Here is a 20,977-nt window from a genome sequence, read left to right as displayed (position 1 = left end):
TCACAACAACCTCAACGATTAGGAAAATAATTAAATGCGCTAGTTGCTTTAGGCGCGATAAATAATAAAATTATCATAGCTGCGGGCACGATTCCCGTGACGTAGTTGTGCTACTTAATTTCAAATTAGTTTTAAATATGAATGTCCGTAGTTCACTTAGTTGAATGCATTCTCCTTTAATAAAACTTGAGGTGTGCCATACAATCCTCTAGTCTATGGCCCTCACATCGATATCTTAATTAGTGAAGAAAATGCCTTGAAATCTCGTAGTTTGCTTTAGGTGCGTTAATTAAATAAATGGTCATAGCTACGGGTAAGGTTCCTGTGACGTAGTTGTGACGCTTAATTTCTAAAATCCGGGGGTATATATATGTGACCCGACCACAATTTAATCTTGTTAATAAATTAAACACGTTGTGGATTGTGGGTACAGTTCTCGTGACATGATTCGCAACGCGTAATCAAATAATTATTTGTATAACAATTGGATTACTAAAAGCGGTTTTAAAAGGAATAAAAATGCACATAGGTTTCATGAATGTTGTAAAAATCAAATAAATAGGCCAATATTAATAGTTGAGCGACCGTGATAAAACCACGGAACCCGGGAATGCCTGACACCTTCTCCCGGGTTAACAGAATTCCTTACCCGGATTTCTGTGTTCGCGAAGTGTAAAACAGAGTCAATCTTTCCTCAATTCGGAATTTGAACCGGTAACTTGGGACACCATAAATTATCTCAAGTGGTGACTCTGATTTTAAACAAATAATCATGTTTCGATTGTCACTTAAATTAGAAAAAATTCCCTTATACCCTTCCGGGATAGGAAAAAGGAGGTGTGACAGGCTTTACTAAAGATCTCCCTCCAGCGTGATTTCCACAATGTCCCTCGTGTATTTCTTTCATCACATATTCCGTTTGAGAAGGCCTGAGACATCTTGCTAGAGGGCCACCGAACTAGCTTTTTGGCGAAGGGCTTGAGCCTTTTTCTTATCTTCCATACTGCAAAAAATTGACATTCTCGTCTCTCCAATCCCAAGTTAGATTATTATAATTTACCTCATTTTTGTCTTGATCGAGCATTGAATGAAACAAATGTATCACGGAAGCCTTTTCTTCATTTGTTACTTCTGCAGCGGATGCTAGATTAGCTAGAGCGCCTGCCTCAGCATTTTCTTCCCTTGGTATCTGCATGATTTTCCAAGTTTGGAATTGTCTAACTAAATCCCGTGCCTTTTCCAGGTATTGTTGCATCTTTGCCTCTCTAGCCGTATAAGTCCCCTGCATTTGGTTAACTACGAGATGCGAATCGCTTTTGATTATGGCCTTCTCTATTTCAAGCTCTCGTGCCAATTCTAAACATGCAATCACAGCTTCATATTCTGCCTCATTATTAGTGATTAGGTGTCATTTTATTGCTTGTCGTATGGTTTCACCTGCAGGTGGTACCAGGACAATGCCTAGGCCCGCTTCTTTTATATTTGATGAACCGTTAGTAAATAAGGTCCAAGTACCTGGATTAGATCCGTTAAATACCTGCAGTTCTTTTTCTACCACCAATTGTATCCCCTAGTTAAAATCTGCCACGAAATCTGCTAAAACTTGTGACTTTATTGCAGTTCTAGGTTGATATGTGATGTCATATTTGCTTAGTTCTATAGCCCACTTGGCTAATCTACTCGATAACTCTTGTTTATATAATATATTACGTAAGGGGTAGGCGGTTACCAAAGAGATAGGATAACATTGGAAGTAAGGTCTTAATTTTCTAGATGACATAGTTAAGGCTAATGCAAGTTTCTCTAAATGAGGATATCGAGTCTCAGCATCTAGCAAAAATTTGCTAACATAATAAATAGGAGATTGTTTACCTTGGTTTTCTCAAACTAATACGACACTTACCGCTACTTCTGAAACTGCAAGGTAGATAAGCAATTTCTCCCAATTTTTTGGTTTGGCTAACAATGGTGGATGTGACAGGTATGCCTTTAAATTTTTAAGTGCTTGTTGACATTCTTCAGACCATTCAAATTGATTTTGCTTTTTCAAAGCTGAAAAGAATTTGAAGCACTTTTCCGATAACTTGGAAATAAACCTTCCCAATGCTGCTATTCTTCCTGTCAGCCTTTGTATTTCTTTTTTGCTCGTAAGTATATTCGGAATTTTTTCAATAGCTTTAATCTGCGCGGGATTTACTTCAATGCCACGGTTAGAAACAAGAAATCCCAAGAACTTACCTGATATCACGCCAAATGCACATTTCTCAGGATTTAACTTCATGTTAAATTTACGAAGAATTTGAAATGTACCAGTCAAGTGTTGAATATGATCCCCTACTTGTTGTGATTTGACCATCATATCATCTATATACTGTAACGACCTGGCCGGTCATTTCATGAATTATCGCTCCGTTTTACCCGTTTTTGCTTCTTATTGCTTTGTTTAGTTGTATTATATGATATCAGGTTGATTGGTTCGGGTTCAAAGAGGTTTTGGTAAGGTTTGAGACACTTAGTCTCTTTTGAGTAAGATTAAGTTGGAAAAGTCAACTGAATATTGACTTATGTGTTAAAGGGCTCGGATGTGAGTTTCGATGGTTTAGATAGCTTCGGGAGGTGATTTGGGACTTAGGAGCGTGATCGGAATGTGTTTTGGAGGTCCGGAGTAGATTTAGGCTTGAATTGGCGAAGTTGAAATTTTGACGTTCTCCGATTGATAGGTGAGATTTTGATATAGGGGTCAGAATGGAATTTCCAGAGTTGCAGTAGATTTGTTGTGTCATTTGTGACATGTGTGTAAAATTTCAGGTTATTCGGACAAGGTTTGATAGACCTTTTGATCGAAAGCGGAATTTGGAAGTCTTTGGAATTCTTAGGCTTGAATCCGATGTGATTTTGGTGTCTTGATGTTGTTTTGAGCGTTCCGAAGGTTGGAACAAGTTTGAATGATGTTATGGGGTATTTTGGCATGTTTTTTTGAGGTCCCGAGGGTCTCGGGTGAGTTTCGGGTGGTTAAACGAATCTAATTGCATGTTAAAAAGTTGCAGGTTTTAGCTTCAGTTCTGTTGCATGTGTTTCTTCATCGCGATCGCGTGAGGAGGCTCGCGATTGCGTAGAGATGTCTCAGGGGGCATCCAGGTTATTCTTTGTGTTCGCGTAGATAGGGCTGCGATCGCGCCAGTGTAGGTTTCTGTGTATCGTGATCGCGTGGGCTCATTCGAGATCGCGTAGGTGTAAGACTCTAACCATCGCGTTCGCATGGGTATATACGCGATCGCTTAGAGCAAAATTTTAGACCAGCGGAGTTTGTGCTTCACGATCGCGATAGATTTTATGCGATCGCGATTGAGTAAATTAAAAAGCTGGGCAGTGTTTTAATAGCCCAATCCGCGACCCTTCTCCATTTTTCCACCATTCTTGAATGAGATTGAAGCGTTTTAGAGAGATTTTTGAGGAAACCAAAGGGGAATAATTTGGAGGTAATATTCTTGACTTCATAACTCATTTATATGTGATTGAATGTCTAATTAGTGGTGAGAATTTGGAGAAATCAGTGCAATAATGGGTAATTAGGGCTTGAGATTAAAATACCTTAAAATGAGAATTTGAGGGGTCATTTGGACTCCGATTTTGGTATTCTTGGTATGTATGAACTCGTGGGTTTATAAGGATTCCATTAATGTAATTTTTATCGAATTTTGAGATGTGGGCCCGGGGGTCGGGTTGGACCAATTTCGGGATTTTTGGTATAATTTGATTATTTTCGCTTGGGCTTCGATCCTTTAGCATATTCTAATGTTATGATTCTGATTTTGGGTAGATTCAGGGCGAGTTGAGGCCGAGGCGAGAGGAAAAGGCGTTGCAGAGTAGTATTTCATCCGATTTGAGGTAAGTAACCATTGTAAATCTGGAACTGAGGGTACAAAACCCCGGTATTTCGAATTGTATTGATAAATAAGGTGACACACATGCTAGGCGACGAGCGTGTAGGTGTGAACCGGTAGGGATTGTGACTTGGTCCGTCCCGTAGCGCCTATTAAGCCGCGTACTTGATTTGAAATCTTATGATATCCCGTATTTTAGAAATTTATACTGTATTATGGGTTGTATGCAATGTTTGGGGCCTTGTGCCGACCTGTTGAGACCCTTAGGGGCATTTTTACTATTTTCCTCACTCTATTTGTTTGAAAGCATATCCTCAATCATGCTTTACCTGTTTATTGTTTAAAACTGGTTTTATCACTGTACTTCTTAAAATGTGAGAACTGTTTGGACTGAGTTCCCTGATTTCCATTGTTATGCCCGAGTGGCTATGAGGTTAATGACTGAGAGAGGTTGATGACCTAATATATATATATATATATATATATTATGGATCGAGCTGCACGCCGCAACAATATTATATGTATATATTATGGATCGGGCTGCATGCCGCAGCAATATATATATTGGATCGGGCTGGCGCCGTAGCTATATGATACTTGGGATGTAGGAGCCCTTCCGGAGCTTGTACACCCTCAATGAACGTAGTCGACTATAAATTATGGATCTGGATGCACGCCGCAGCGGTTATTATGATTATTACTATTATGAGGTGTTGTGCAGCCCGAGTGCTGAGTGACGAGAGTTGAGTCACGAGTGACTGAGAGGCTTGCCTGAGAGGCTATATTTATGAGTGATACTTTGCCTGAGGGGCCCATTTATGATATTTTTGCTGATTTCACTCTTCTTTTATAATGAGCTTCTGTTGAAAACTGCTAAGTAAATGATTTCGAAGTATTTCAACTGAAATTGAAGCTTTATGAAGAAACTGGTTTTGAAACTGTGGAGTTTGACTTGATATTCTGTTGTCTACTTTTTTATACAATTTTTTTACTGCTCGTCACTGCTTTTAGACCTTATTTACTTTACTTACTTACTGAGTTGGCGTACTCACGTTACTCCCTGCACCTTGTGTGCAGATCCAGGTGCCCGAGTGGCAGAGTGAGGGTCCTCAGCATTGTCCGAGTTTGTCGAAGACTACAAGGTAGCTGCATGGCATCCGCAACCCTACTTTCTTCCTTCCTATCCTTGTTTTTTCCCGTATTTTAGACTTGTATGTATTAGACAGTCAGATTTGTATATTTAGAGGCTCTATACTCGTGACACCAAATGTTTGGACTGTGTTGGTTTAATGTTTTACTGATTTCGGCACATTTTAGCTGTTTTACGCATTTCTTATGAGAATTTAAGATTTAATCAGTGTTAAAAAATGGTTTTATAAAAGAAATTTATTGTGGTTGATGGTTTGGGTTGGCTTGCCTAGTATTGTGATAAACGCCATCACGACCGGGCATTTGGGGTCGTGACAAGCTGGTATTAGAGCCTAGGTTACATAGGTCTCGCGAGTCATGAGCTGGTTTAGTAGAGTCTCACAAATCGGTACGAAAACATCTGTACTTATCCTCGGGAGGTTGTTGAACCTTTAGGAAAAATCTCATATTCTTGAAATTCTTGTCGTGCAAATTTGTTGATCTGAGTACTAAACTTCTGTTATTCCATTCTCTCACAGATGGTGAGGACACGTGCTACCGGTCAGGATGGACGACCACCAGTACCACCAACTGGGGCCACTAGAGGCCGAGGATGCAGTCGAGGCCGTGGTAGGGGCAGGGTTGTAGCCCTCATAGCAGCTAGGGCAGCACCTGCAAATCCACCAGCCGCCCCAGTTCAGGATCAGGTCCCAGTTGTGGACGCTCCAGCAGTACCAGCTCAGGCACCAGTTGTGCCTATTGTGATTCTAGGCCTTCAGGAGGATTTAGCTTAGATTCTATCAGTGTGTACCGGTTTGGCTCAGGTGGTCTCATTTACTACGGCCGCAACTACTTCTCAGGCCGGGGGAGGCACTCAGACTCCCGTCGCTCGCACACCTGAGCAGGTTGTGCAGGGACTTCAGACACCGGGGGTACCTCCAGCCCAGCCGGTTGCACCAGCTTAGGAGTATGTGGTACCAGTTATGCTTGACGATGAGTAGTGTCAATTAGAGAGGTTTGGTAGACTTCAGCCTTCGACTTTCAGTGGTACTGAGGGCGAGGATGCCCAGGGTTTCTTGGACAAGTGTTAGAGGATACTTCGTATGACGAGTATTCTAGAAACTAGTGGTGTAGCATTTACTACCTTTCAATTTTCTGGAGCTGTCTTTACTTGGTGGGAGGCTTATGAGAGGCGTAGGCCTATTGGTGCAACGCCCCTTACCTGGAAGCAATTCTCTGTTCTCTTTCTAGAGAAGTATGTGCCACAGTCTTGCCGAGAGGAACTGCGTAGACAGTTCAAGAAGTTACGTCAGGAGGATATGACTGTGACGCAATATGAGATGCGGTTTTTTGAGTTAGCTCGTCATGCGATCTGGTTGGTTCCCATAGATCGAGAGAGGATCAGAAGGTTCGTTGATTACCTCACATATCAGCTTTGGATTCTCATGACTAGGGAGAAGGTGTCAGGTGCTACTTTTCAGGAGGTTATTGACATCGCCCACGAGATTGAGTCGGTACAGTAGCGAGAGGAGAGGGAGGCCAAGAGGCCTCGGGGATCTGGTAGCTTTGTTAGTGCTCGTGTGAGAGTTCAGTTTCAGCACTGTAGAGGCCATCAATTCAGGCAGGCTCAGTCAGCTCGCCCAGGTTATCGTGGGGCATCATCGGTTCATGGTTCTCATAGTTTTCTTCTGGGCCATTCGTCACTTAGTGCCCTTTCAGCCCAGAGTTCGTCCCGTGCTCCATCAGTTCAGGGTTCTTCCATGCTAGGTCCTTCTACTGGTCATTCCGATGCCAGAGGTTCCCTTCAGTCCCCGTCTCTAGCACTAGGGAGTTGTTATGAGTGTGGAGAGTTTGGGCATATTAGGAGGCAATGTCCTCGTCTTCTTGAGGGTCCATCTCAGCAGAGGGGTCAGCCCTCGACTTTAGCTCCAGTTACTTCACCACCTGCCCAGCCAGCTAGGGGTAGAGGTCAGTCAACTAGGGGTTGTCCTAGAGGGGGAGGTCGATCAGGTGGTGGTCAGGCTCGTTTCTATGCCCTTCTAGGTAGACCAGTTGTTGTTGATTCAGATGTTGCAATTACAAGTATTGTCTCAGTCTGCCGTAGAGATGCCTCTATGTTATTTGATCCCGGTTCCATCTTTTTTTATATGTCATCATACTTTCGTTATTTGGATATGCCCCATGCTACTCTTATTTCACATGTTCATGTATCTACCCCGGTAGGCGATACTGTTGTTGTAGACCGTGTGTACTGGTCGTGTGTGGTGACTATTGGGGGTCTAGAGACCTGAGTGGATCTATTGTTGTTATGTATGGTAGACTTTAATGTTATATTGGGCATGGATTGGCTATCTCCATTTCGTGCTATTTTGGACTGGCATGCTAAGACAGTGATGTTGGCTATGTCGGGTGTGCCACGAATTGAGTGGCGAGGTTCTACTGATTTTGTCCCCAGTAGGGTGATTTCATTTCTGAAGGCCCAGCGTATGGTTAGGAAGGGTTATCTCTCGTATTTAGCCTTTGTGAGGGATGTCGGTGCAGAGACTCCCAGTATTGATTCTGTTCAACTTGTGAGGGATTTTCCCGATGTGTTTCCTGCAGACCTGCCGGGTATGCCACTAGACAGGGATATTGATCTGGTGCCGGGCACTCAGCCCATTTCTATTCCGCCGTATCGTATGGCACCAGTGGATTTGAAGGAATTAAAGGAGCAGCTTCAGGAACTCCTTGATAAGGGGTTTATTCGGCCTAGTGTGAAACCTTGGGGTGCGCCGATTCTATTTGTGAAGAAGAAGGATGACACTATGAGGATGTGCATTGATTACAGCAGTTGAATAAGGTTACAATTAAGAACAAGTATCCCCTGCCTCACATTGATGATTTGTTTGACCAGCTTCAGGGAGCGAGAGTGTTCTCCAAGATTGATCTCCATTCAGGTTATCACCAACTGAAGATCAGGGACTCGAATATTCTTAAGACGGCTTTTAGGACCCGATATGGTCATTATGAGTTCTTGGTGATGTCTTTTGGGCTGACCAATGCCCCAGCAACATTTATGCACTTGATGAACAACATGTTCTAGCCATATCTCGACTCATTTTTCATAGTTTTCATTAATGATATTCTGGTGTATTAGCTTAGTTAGGAGGAGAATGTAGAGCATTTGAGAGTTGTGTTGCAGAGATTGAGGGAAGAGAAGCTTTATGCAAAATTCTCCAAGTGTAAGTTTTGGCTCAACTCAGTGTCTTTTTTGGGGCACGTGGTGTCCAGCGAGGGTATTCAGGTTGATCCAAAGAAGATAGAGGCATTTCAGAGTTGGCCCAGACCGTCCTCAGCCATAGAGATTCGCATCTTTCTTGGTTTGACAGGCTATTATTACCGGTTTGTTCAGGAATTTTCATCTATCGCATCGCACTTGACCAAGTTGACCTAGAAGGGTGCTTTATTCAGGTGGTCGGATGAGTGTGAGGAGAGGTTTCAGAAGCTCAAGACTTCCATGACCACAACTTTAGCAACTTCAGGTTCATATACCATGTATTGTGATGCTTCGAGAGTTGGTATTGGGTGTATATTGATCCAGAAGGGTAGAGTTATTGCTTATGTTTCTTGCTAGTTGAAGCCCCATGAGAAGAACTACCTTGTTCATAATTTGGAGTTGGCTGCCATAGTTCATGCGTTGAAGATTTGGAGGCATTATTTGTATGATATGTCTTATGAGGTGTTTACTGATCATCGTAGCCTTCAACACTTATTCAAACAGAAGGATCTCTATTTGAGGCAGCGGAGATGGTTAGAGTTACTAAAGGATTATGATATTACTATTTTGTACCATCCGAGAAAGGCCAATGTGGTGGCCGATGCTTTGAGCTGGAAGGCGGTGAGAATGGGAAGTTTGGCATATATTCCAGTGGGGGAGAGACCTCTTGTAGTTGATGTTCAGGCTTTGGCCAATCGGTTTGTAAGGTTAGATATTTCAGAGCATAGTCGGTTATTGGCTTGTGTGATTTCTCGGTCTTCCTTTTTTGATCGTATCAGAGAGTGCCAGTATGATGATCCTCATTTGCTTGTCCTTAAGGACAAAGTTCAGCACGATGATGCTAGAGATGTGACTATTGATGATGATGAGGTGTTGAGGATGCAGGGCCGGATATGTGTGCCCAATGTGGATGGGCTTTGGGAGTTGATTCTGGAGGAGGCCCATAGCTCGTGGTATTCCATTCATCCGGGTGCTGCAAAGATGTATCAGGATCTGAGACAACATTGTTGGTGGAGGAGAATGAAGAAAGACATCGTGTGATTTGTGGCTCGGTGTCTCAATTGTCAGCAGGTGAAATATGAGCATTAGAGACCGAGTGGCTTGCTTCAGCGGATGGATATTCTAGAGTGGAAGTGGGAGCGAATCACCATGGACTTTGTAGTTGGGCTCTCATGGACTTTGAATAAGTTCGATGCTATTTGGGTGATTGTGGATTGGCTGACCAAGTCCGCGCACTTCATTCCTATGTGTACTACCTATTCTTCAGAGCGGTTGGCAAAGATCTATATCCGGGAGATTATTCGGTGTCCTAGTTTCCATCATTTCAGATAGGGGCACTCCGTTTACTTCACAGTTTTGGAGGTCTGTGTAGTGAGAGTTGGGTACTCAGGTTGAGTTGAGCACAACTTTTCACCCTCAGACAGACATTCCGAGCACACTATTCAGATATTGGAGGACATGTTGCGCGCTTGTGTCATTGATTTCGGAGGGTCATGGGATCAGTTTCTATTACTCACAGAGTTTGCTTATAACAATAGTTACCAGTCGAGTATTCAGATGGCTCCATATGAGGCTTTGTATGGGAGGCGGTGTGATCTCCAGTTGGTTGGTTTGAGCTGGGTGAGGCTAGTTTATTGGGTACAGACTTGGTGCAGGATGCTTTAGACAAGCTGAAGATGATTCAGGAGAGGCTTCGTACAGCGCAGTCGAGGCAAAAACGTTATGCCGACAGGAAGGTTCGGGATGTGTCCTACATGGTTGGTGAGAAGGTTCTATTGAAGGTTTCACCCATAAAGGGTGTTATGAGATTTAGGAAGAAGGGTAAATTGGGTCCTCGGTTCATTGGGCCTTTTGAGGTGCTTCGGAGGATTGGAGAAGTGGCTTATGAGCTTGCTTTACCACCCAACTTGTTGAGTGTGCATCCGGTGTTTCATGTTTTTATGCTCCGAAAGTATATTGGCGATACGTCTCATGTTTTGGATTTCAGCATGGTTCAGTTGGATGATGATTTGACTTATGATGTGGAGCCAGTGGCTATTTTGGAGCGTCAGATTTGAAAGTTAAGATCAAAGAATATAGCTTCAGTGAAAGTGCAATGGAGTTGTCGGCCCGTGGAGGAGGCTACCTGGGAGACTCGTTCGAGGGCGAACGTTTGTTTAAGAGGGGGAGGATATAACGACCAGGCCAATAGTTTCATGAATTACCACTCCATTTTCCCCATTTCTACTTTTTATTGCTTTGTTCATTTGTATTATATGATATCGGTTTGATTAGTTCGGGTTCAGAGAGGTTTTGGTAAGGTTTGAGACACTTAGTCTCTTTTAAGTAAGCTTAAGTTGGAAAAGTCAACTGGATGTTGACTTTTGTGTTAAAGGGCTCAGATGTGAGTTCTGATGGTTTGGATAGCTTTGGGAGGTGATGTGGGACTTAGGAGCGTGATCGGAATGTGTTTTGGAGGTCCGGAGTAGATTTAGGCTTGAATTGGCGAAATTAGAATTTTGGCGTTCTCCAGTTAATAGGTGAGATTTTGATATAGGGGTCGGAATGGAATTCCCGGAGTTGTAGTAGGTCCGTTTTGTCATTTGCGATGTGTGTGCAAAATTTCAGGTTATTCGGACGAGGTTTGATAGACTTTTTGATCGAAAGCGGAATTTGGAAGTCTTTGGAATTCTTAGGCTTGAATCCGATATGATTTTGGTATTTTGATGTTATTTTGAGAGTTCTGAAGGTTGGAATAAGTTTGAATAATGTTATGGTGTATGTTGGCATGTTTGGTTGAGGTCCTGAGGGCCTCGGGTGAGTTTCGGGTGGTTAAACGGATCAAATTGCATGTTAAAAAAAAGTTGCAGGTTTTAGCTTTAGTTCTGTTGTAGGTTTATCTTCATCGCGATCGTGTAGAGCTGTCTCAGGGGGCATCCAGGTTATTTTTCGCGTTCGCATAGATAGGGCTGCAATCTGTGAGTGTAGGTTTCTGTGTATCGCGATCGTGTGGGCTCATGCGCGATCGCGTAGGTGTAAGACTCTGAGCAGCGCATTCGCGTGGGTATATACGCGATCACATAGAGTGAAATTTTGGACCAGCGGAGTTTGTGCTTCGCGATCGCGATGGGTTTTTCGCTATCGCAATTGAGTAAATTAAAAAGCTGGGCAGTGTTTTAATAGCCCAATCCGCGATCTTCTCCATTTTTCCACCATTCTTGAACGGGATTGAAGCTTTTGAGAGAGATTTTTGAGGAAACCAAAGGGGAATCATTTGGAGGTAATATTCTTGACTTCATAACTCGTTTATATATGATTAAAGGTCTAATTAGTGGTGAGAATTTGGAGAAATTAGCGCTTAATGGGTAATTTGGGTTTGAGATTAAGAGACCTTAAAATGGGAATTTGAGGGGTCATTTGGACTCCGATTTTGGTATTCATGGTATGTATGAACTCATGGGGGGGGGGGGGGGGGTTAGGATTCCATTCATATGATTTTTATCGAATTTCAAGACGTGGGCCTGGGGGTCGGGTTGGACCAATTTCGGGATTTTTGGTATAATTTGATTATTTTCGCTTGCGCTTCGATCCCTTAGCATATTCTAATGTTATGATTATGATTTTAGGTAGATTCGGCGTGAGTTGAGGCCAAAGCGAGAGGCAAAGGCGTTGCAGAGTAGTATTTCATCCGGTTTAAGGTAAGTAACCATTGTAAATCTGGAACTAAGGGTGCAAAGCCCCAGTATTTCGAATTATATTGATAAATGAGGTGACACACATGCTAGGTGACGAGCGTGTAGGCATGCACCAGTAGGGATTGTGACTTGGTCCACCCCGTAGTGACTATTAAGCCTCGTACTTGATTTGAAATCTTATTATATCCCATATTTTAGAAATTTATACTTTATTATGGGTTGTATGCCATGTTTGGGGCCTTGTGCCTACCTGTTGAGACCCTTAGGGGCATTTTTACTGTTTTTCTCACTCTATTTGTTTGAAAGCATATCCTCAGTCATGTTTTACCTATTTATTGTTTAAAACCAGTTTTATCACTCTACTTCTTAAAATGTGAGTACTGTTTGGGCTGAGATCCCTGATTTTCACTGTTATGCCCGAGTGGCTATGAGGTTAATGACTGAGAGAGGTTGAGGACCTAATAGTGAGGATTATATATATTATAGGTTTATATATTTATATTATAGATCGGGTTACACGCCGCAACAATATTATGTGTATATATTATGGATCGGGCTGCACGTCGTAGCGATACTTATATGGATCGGGCTGCACGCCGCAGTGATATATATATTGGATTGGGTTGTGCACCGCAACGATATGACGCTTGAGCTGTAGGAGCCCCTCCGGAGTCTGTACACCCCCAGTGAGCGTAATCGACTATAAATTATGGATCAGGTTGCACGCTGCATCAGTTATTATGATTATTACTATTATAAGGTGTTATTAAGCCTGAGTGCTGAGTGTGAGTACTGAGTGACGAGAGTTGAGTCACAAGTGACTGAGAGGCTTGCACGAGAGGCTTTATTTATGAGTGATACCTTGTCCGAGGGGCCCATTTATGATAGTTTTGCTGATTTCACTCTCCTTTTATAATGAGCATCTATTGAAAACTGCTAAGTAAATGATTTCGAAGTATTTCAACTGAAACTGAAGCTTTATGAAGAAACCGGTTTTGAAACTGTTGAGTTTGACTTGATATTCTGTTGTTTACTCTTTTATACGATTTTTTTACTGCTCGTCACTGCTTTCAGACCTTATTTACTTTAGTTACTTACTGAGTTGGCGTACTCACATTACTCCCTGCACCTTGTGTACAGATCCAGGTGCCCTAGCGGTAAAGTGAGGGTCCTCAGTATTGTTAGAGTTTGCCGAAGACTACAAGGTAGTTGCATGGCGTCTGCAGCCCTGCTTTCTTCCTTCATATACTTGTTTTTCCCTACATTTTAGACTTGTATGTATTAGATAGTCGGATTTGTATATTTAGAGGCTCTAGACTCCTGACACCAAATGTTTGGGATATGTTTGTTTAATGTTTTACTGATTTCCGCACATTTTAGCTATTTTATACATTTCTTATGAGAAATTGAGATTTAATCAGTGTTAGAAAAAAGATTTTATAAAAGAAATTTATTGTGGTTGATGGTTTGGGTTGGCTTGCCTAGTATTGTGATAGGTGCCATCACGACCGGGCATTTGGGGTCGTGACATATACACTTCCATGGTTTTTCCTAGGTGTTCTTGAAACATTTTGGTCACTAGCCTTTAGTATGTGGCCCCAACATTCTTTAATCCAAACAGCATAGCTTTTTAATAGTAAGTTCCCCTTCCTGTGATGAAAGAAGTTTTTTCTTCATCTAGAGGATCCATTTTAATCTGATTATATCCTGAATAGGCATCTAAAAAATTCATGCCCTGCAGTAGCATCAATTAGTTGATCTATGTGCGGTAATGGAAAATCATCTTTAGGGCAAGCTTTATTTTGATCAGTATAATCTACACAAACTCGCCACTTACCATTCTTTTTGGGTACTACAACAGTATTAGCCAACCAATCTGGATACTTTACCTCGCGGATGGACCCAATTTTTAAAAGTTTTTACACCTCATATTGAATCACCTGATTCTTGAAGGAGCCTTGCTTTCTTTTCTTTTGTTTGACAGGTGGGTATGATGGGTCTTCATTTAATTTGTGGGTCATTACCTCCGGTGGTATACCTGTCATATCTGAATGAGACCAAGCAAAATAATCTACGTTAGTCTTTAAAAATTCAATCAACTTACATTTCATCTCTGGACTGAGGTTGGTTCCAATGTAGACTTTTCTGTCCGGCCAATGTACAAGTAGTACCACAGCTTCCAATTCTTCAATCGTTGTTTTGATATTTTCATTTTCTTCTGGTTCCTGAATAGTATCGGGCCTCGAGTCTATATCTGTTTGCCTATCTTCATTTGAGGTTTGGGTTGCTGCGTCCTCAACTGAATTTTGTGATTGCTATTTTCGTCAAATTTTGCGTTTGAATCTGCCATGGAATTAACGCTTCGTGAAGCTTGTTGGTCACCACGGATTTGCCGTATTCCCCATTGTGATGGAAATTTGATAACTTGATGTAAGTTAGATGGAACAACGTCCATTTCGTGAATCCATAGTCTGCCTAGAATCATATTGTAAGCTATATCTATTTCTACTACATGAAATTTGGTATCTTTGACTACTCATATGTGGTGAGTATTATCTCCCCTTTTGTTTCGACGCTCGAGTTGTCAAAACCAAACAAGGTGTGTGCCTTGGGTATCAACTTATCATCGACTTGCTTTTTATTTACCACCCTTAACAGAATGATATTCACGGAACTACCTGGATCAATCAAAACTCATTTTACATTAGTGTCATGTACAAGTAAAGATATTACCAGTGCATCATTATGCGGGATTAGCACGCCATCTGCATCTGCATCATCAAATGTAATACTATCTTCTTCCAAAACCTGTCGAACTCGCTTCCCGTGTGTAACTATAATTTTTTATGCTTCTTTGTTGTTGTGTATATTACGCCATTGATATCTTCTCCTCCACTTATGACATTAGCCGTCCTTTTTGGTGAAGGAGGTTTTGGTGGATCCTGCCTATTCTTCATATATGCTTGCTTTCCCTTTTCACTAAACAATTCAGTTAAATATCCTTGTTTTAATAAATGTTCTACTTCACCTTGCAGCAATCTACAATCTGCCGTTTTGTGACCATGGTCATTGTGAAACTCGCACAAAAAATCAAGATTCTGCCTATTTGGATTTGATCTTATTTCTTTTGGCCACCGTACCTTGTCTCCCATGCTCCTTAAAATAGCCACTAACTCGGATGTGCTAACATTAAAACTGTAACCGCCGATCTTTGCCTTCGAGCTTCTGTCATCATCTCGCGTCTCACACGTGTTTTGTTCTTTTCTAAACCTTGATGATGAACCTGACTCTCTATATCTTGATCTATGATCATACCTTAGGTTTTCCTATTTTGAATGCGAGTCTCTTCCTGCTGGTCCCATGTAAGGCTCGTACCTGCTTTTGCCGGACCTTTTTTCAATTTCAGCTCATCTTGAACTCGCCCTTTTATCTTTTCGAGACTGAATGATAGTATCTTCTTCTATCTGCAGTTTCGTATTGTATCTATTATAAATAGCATTCCAAGTTGTTGCTGGAAATTCTCGTAAACTTTCCTTGAGTCTCCTCGTGGCTTCCGAGCTTTTTTTCATTTAGATTACTGGCAAAGGCCATAGCCGCCCAGTTATCAGGTACACGTGGCAACATCATCCTCTTACGCTGGAATCTGTCTATGAATTCCCGGAGCAGCTCCGTATCTCCTTGTTTTATTTTAAAAATGTCCTCTATTCTTTTTTCAACTTTTTGAGCTCCCGAGTGTGCTTTGATAAATGAATCTGCAAGCTCATCAAAAGAATCTATAGAATTTTTGGGTAAAAGAGAGTACTATGTTAATGCTCCCTTCGTGAGTGTTTCTTCGAATTTTTGACCAGTACTGATTAATTTCTTGCTTGGTCAAGTCGTTGCCCTTTACACCAGTTGTAAATGCGGTTACGTGATCCCGTGGATCAGTTGTTCTATTATATTTTGGAATATCGGTCATCTTGAATTTCTTAGGAATTGGTACAGGAGCGGCACTTGGCTTCCAAGGTTGTTGAGAGTATTTATCCATATCTATTCCCTTGATTACAGGCTGTACTCCAGGTATTTGCTCTGTGCGATCGCTCTGCTCCTTGAGCTATTTCTGTAAAGTTAGTACTAAATTTTGTAAATAAGAATTGACTGGGTTACTTGAGCCTCCATCACTAGATTTTCTAGGAGTTCCTCCATTGCCTGAGTTAACGAGTCCTGAGTGAGGACTTTCCACGGTGTTGTTGTTTGGAGTTGGTATTGGTGGTGCAACACCTGGCAACTGGTTAGCAAAAGCCTGAAGAGCGTTACTGACCTGTTAGGCGATTAATTTTTTCAAAGCTTCATCAATATCTTGATTTTTTTCGAACTGCTCATTCGTATTTGATTCAGATCCGTCAGGAGTCCCTTCTCGGGATTGTCCATGAGAGTTTTATGGCGATGGAGCTGGAGTTCTTTCACCTTGTGGATTCTCCTGACGTTGCTGATTTTCTTGGTGTTGTAAATCTTGTTGGTTGTTGTCGTTGACATTCGACATGATTGTTTTGTCAAGTGAGTCGATTTAGAAAGTAAAAGATTATCAGATTTTCGGTAATGGAACCAATTTGTTTAACCAGAAAATAGGAATTTTTGTCAAAGCTTAATTTTAGAAGAACTCGGGTTATTGATAATCAAATAAGGAAACAATAAAAAAGAAGAATTGAATTGAAATGTAGTTGAGTAAGCAAAATAAAGCAAAGTAAATCAGTGTATTCCAATAATAATTCGTGTCCCCATACAAATGTTATTTCTCTCCATTTATAGCTATTTCTAAGTACTACGTTTTTTTCCTATCATAATAGAGTCATTATTAGAAATTAATGGTATTAATGTAGCGTTATAATTGGCAATCGTAACTGTTTCATGAAGATTCTATAACGTTTCCATCATTGATGCTAATTAATTACAGATAATACGTATTGGTACTTTTTGCTAACTAGATTCATTCCTTCGATGTCTCTTCAAATTATCAAGAGATTCGAATAGCCGATCCTTCTTGTTTGCTTGAATTTTTGTCCGTGCCTATTAAGGCTCGTGGCTCTTTGAATACTCTTTGCCAGCTGTCATTCTTCCATTGACCCACGTGTCTTACATGTCAGCACATAATTAATTCCAAAGGTTAACTTAATTTTTCCCAATACAGTAATACTAAAATTGGGAACATGAACGTACACACATCACATAGTATCATATCTGATGATTATATATGTGCATAAAATCATCTTAGCATTTTTCTTTCTGTTAAAATCACAGTCAATGAATGAAAAATAAATACTTATTGATATATATATCTCAGATTTTATCCCCATAGAAATACTACCATTAATTTCTCATATGGAACCTTTGAAGCTTTCAATGAATATATGGCGAGCTACGATTTTTCTACGTCCTGCACAAAGCTTAGTTTAGAGTCTTTTTGTCAATTTGTACTTTAATTTTGATGTTGTTCTTCAGCGTTCAATATTTTTCCATGTACAATCCATCTGTTGTTATCTTTTTCTCCTTGATGGAAAAAAACTTGAAAGATATTTTCCAAGAAAATCTTAGTATTGAACAAAAAGAATCCATGGAAATAGCAATGCTGACTCCGGTAATACTTCTAACTTCAACACTCATAAAGAAAATAAAATGGGAAAAAAATTTTGAATCTTAAAATATGAAAAAAAGAAGATAAAAAAATACTTAATTCAAATTAATTTCACTGACTTAAACTAATTATTGAAAATTATTGGCTCGAATGTTATAGGCCATATTGGAGAAAAGAAAATAGAAGAAATGATTTCGTGCAGTTACAACAAGAATTCAAAATAAAAGCCTTAAAAATTGGCTTTGCATTTTGTAGCCTGATTGTTATGACCCAACCGGTCGTTTTGCTTTGTAGAACCTCGTTCCCCTTAATAATACTTTCTGTACTTGCTTTTACTGATTTATAACTTGCAGAGATAGTTAGTTTGGGATTTGGAAGAGTTTGGGTTGAAATCGCAACACTTGGTTCCTTAAGGCTGGCTTAAAAGACCAAGTTTGAATTTGGTCAATATTTTGAATAAACAACCTCGAAATTGGGATTCGGCGGTTTCAATAGATTCGTGTGGTGATTTCGGACTTGGACATATATTAGGATCGGATTTTGGATGACCCGGAAGCGTTCTGGTGCCTAATAGTGAAAGTTGGTTCTTGAAGATTTTGAAAGTTCTTTAAATTTGATTTGGAGCAGATTTTGGTGATATCGAGATCCAAACGGAATTTTGAGATCGGGAATAGCTCTGTAATATCATTTAAAACTTGCACGAAAAATTTGGTGCCATTCCGAGTAGTATAAGTATGTTTCGGCGCATTGGAAGTAAATTTAAGTTCTTAAGTTTGATTCAATTGGTATTGGAATGTAATTCATGGTTTTTGTGTTATTTTATGTGATTTGAGGCCTCGAGCAGGTCCACATTATGTTTTGGAACTGGTTGGTGTGATTGGACGGGGCCCCAGGAGGGAGGGGGGCTCGGGTGGATTTGGGATGGTCAACGACTTTAGTTTGGCCTTATGGAGGTGCTGAGGTTGCTGTCTGATCGGCTCCAACCCTACACCACTATAGAGTGGCAAGAGCGGTCGATGCAGCTTTTACTCGAAAAGGTCGGGATCGAATCCACAGGGAGCTAAGATATGCTTGGAGTTGGATTCCTATCTAATCTAGCAATGTGCAGTGTTCTTGATTGCACTTCCAATCATTCTTTGTTTGTTTGCTGCTTCTAATTTAATACTAATGATGCACGAAATTAAGCGAAGTAGATGTTTTTGTAGGATTTTCTAAATTGGTAAAAAGGCACTAGGGAAGTGACTTACTCCTAGGTGAGTATCTAACGGGATCTAGAACTTAGGGCAATCATGTTATAGTTGGGATCATGATATAGCCAATGCACGTAGCTACTCACTCTATACCTCTCGGTAGTTTGAGTGACTTTGTTGTAATTGTCTTTCTCAACCCCAATTGGGTGTTCAATTTGTGCAAGTAAAATTGGCTCAAGTCGGGTATTACTATCTCTAGGTTTAACCCTTTAATTGGGGCTATCAATCTCTTGAATGCACCCCAATTCATTGTTGGCCTGAATTTCCTAGACTTAAGCTTTCTTTCTCAAGAAGAGCCTAAGTCAAAAAGGCACAAATTAATGTTTGCAACCACCAATTCAATATAAAAAGAAAAAATCAAGCCAAATATCAATCACCCATAAACATCTAAGCCCTAAAATAGGAGACCCATTAAATACTTACACTAGGGTTGAGCCACTACCCTAGCTAATAGGTTTAGCTACTTATAATTAAAGAAGAAATCATAGATTGAGATGAAGAATAAACCATAAAAAGTAATTACAAGATAAGAATCTAAGACTGATTGTTAAACAAGCTCTAAAATTACTCAAAAACGTAAAAACGGCGGTTTCACGTGCTCAGCTAAACAAAAGATGACCTAAAAATCTGAAAAAGAAGTATTTATACACAGCTAAATTTTTCGGATAAAAATACCCCTACGGAGGTACCGCTGATAGCGAAAAATGGACCACTGCAGCGGTGAGGCTACCGCAGCCGCATAAAATCAAGCGTGGACAGCGATCTTCAACTTTCATCTCAACTTCAGACTCCCTGAATCTCTCCTCTGTTGACCACGATAAAAGGACTCTTGTTGTGACGACCCAGCCGGTCGTCTTAAGAATTAACGCCCCGATCCCCTATTAATTTCTTTCCCCGAGTTTATTTATGCTATTTTGATTTGTCGGGACGTTTAGTTTTGAGTTTCGGGGAGTTTTGGGACGCTTAGTCCCTAAGTGAGAGCTTAAGTGTTAGAAAGTTGACCGTAGTTGGAACAGTATGAAGACGAGCTCGGAATGGAAATCTGATAGTCCCGTTAGCTCCGTTAGGTGATTTCGGTCTTAGGGACGTGTTCGGATTGTGTTTTGGAGGTCTGTAGCTAATTTAGGCTTGAAATGCCAAAGTTGAATTTTTGAAGTTTCCGATCCGCTAGTGAGATTTTTATCCGAGGGTCAGAATGGAATTCTAGAAGTTGGAGTATCTCTGTAGTATTGAATGTGACGTGTGTGCAAAATTTCAGGTTATTCAGATGAGGTTTGATAGACGTTTTGATCAAAAGCGCATTTTGAGAATTTTGGAGTTCTTAGGCTTAAATCCATGGTTAATTCGAGGTTTCGATGTTGTTTTAGGTGTTTTAAAGATTGGTACAAGTTTGGATAGTGGTTTATGACTTGTTGATACCTTTGGTTGAGGTCCCGGAGGCCTCGCGATGAATTCAGATGGTTGACGGAAAGATTTTGGAGTTAGAGTTGCAGCTTCAGCTGCTGGTTCTGTCATAACCACACCTGCGGTTTGGGTTCCGCAGGTGCAGCGCAACAGAAGCGGCTCAAAGGTCGCAGAAGCGGTTTGAGGCAAAAAGGGAGTCGATCGCGGATGCAGTCAGGTAACTGCAGAAGCGGCACCGCATCTGCGGTAAGGTAGTCACAGGTGCGAAAAGTCCTTCTTTAATGAAATGTCACAAGTGTGACCTTGGCTCCGCAGAAGCGGGACCGCAGATGCGGTCCCAGGGCCGCAAATGCGGAAATCGCTGGGCAGAACATATAAATTCTTGCCTTCACGAAATTTAGCTATTTTTCATCTTTTTCAAACGGGAAGAAGCTTGGGGAGCACTTTTCAAGAGGGATTTTCAGAGGAGTTCATTGGGGTAAGGTCTTTGGTCCCTAAACTCGTTATTGAAATGATTTTTATCAATTTAAGCATGAAAAATTAAGGAAAATCAGTGGTAATTGGGGGGTTAGGGCTTGTCTAATTGGAAACCTTTGAGTGATAATTTGAGGGACAAATTGAGGTCAGATTTTGGTACTTTTGATATGACTGAACTCGTGAGAGTGCGAGGTTTTTAGAAATACAAATTTTACCCGATTTCAAGATGTGGGACCGAGGGGCATTTTGGTCATTTTACATAATTTCATGTATTAGCTTAGAATTTAATTGTA

The sequence above is a fragment of the Nicotiana tabacum genome, chromosome 7 (assembly GCF_000715075.1).
Source record: "Nicotiana tabacum cultivar K326 chromosome 7, ASM71507v2, whole genome shotgun sequence".
NCBI lineage: Eukaryota > Viridiplantae > Streptophyta > Magnoliopsida > Solanales > Solanaceae > Nicotiana > Nicotiana tabacum.
Note: the sequence above shows the minus strand (reverse complement) of the source record.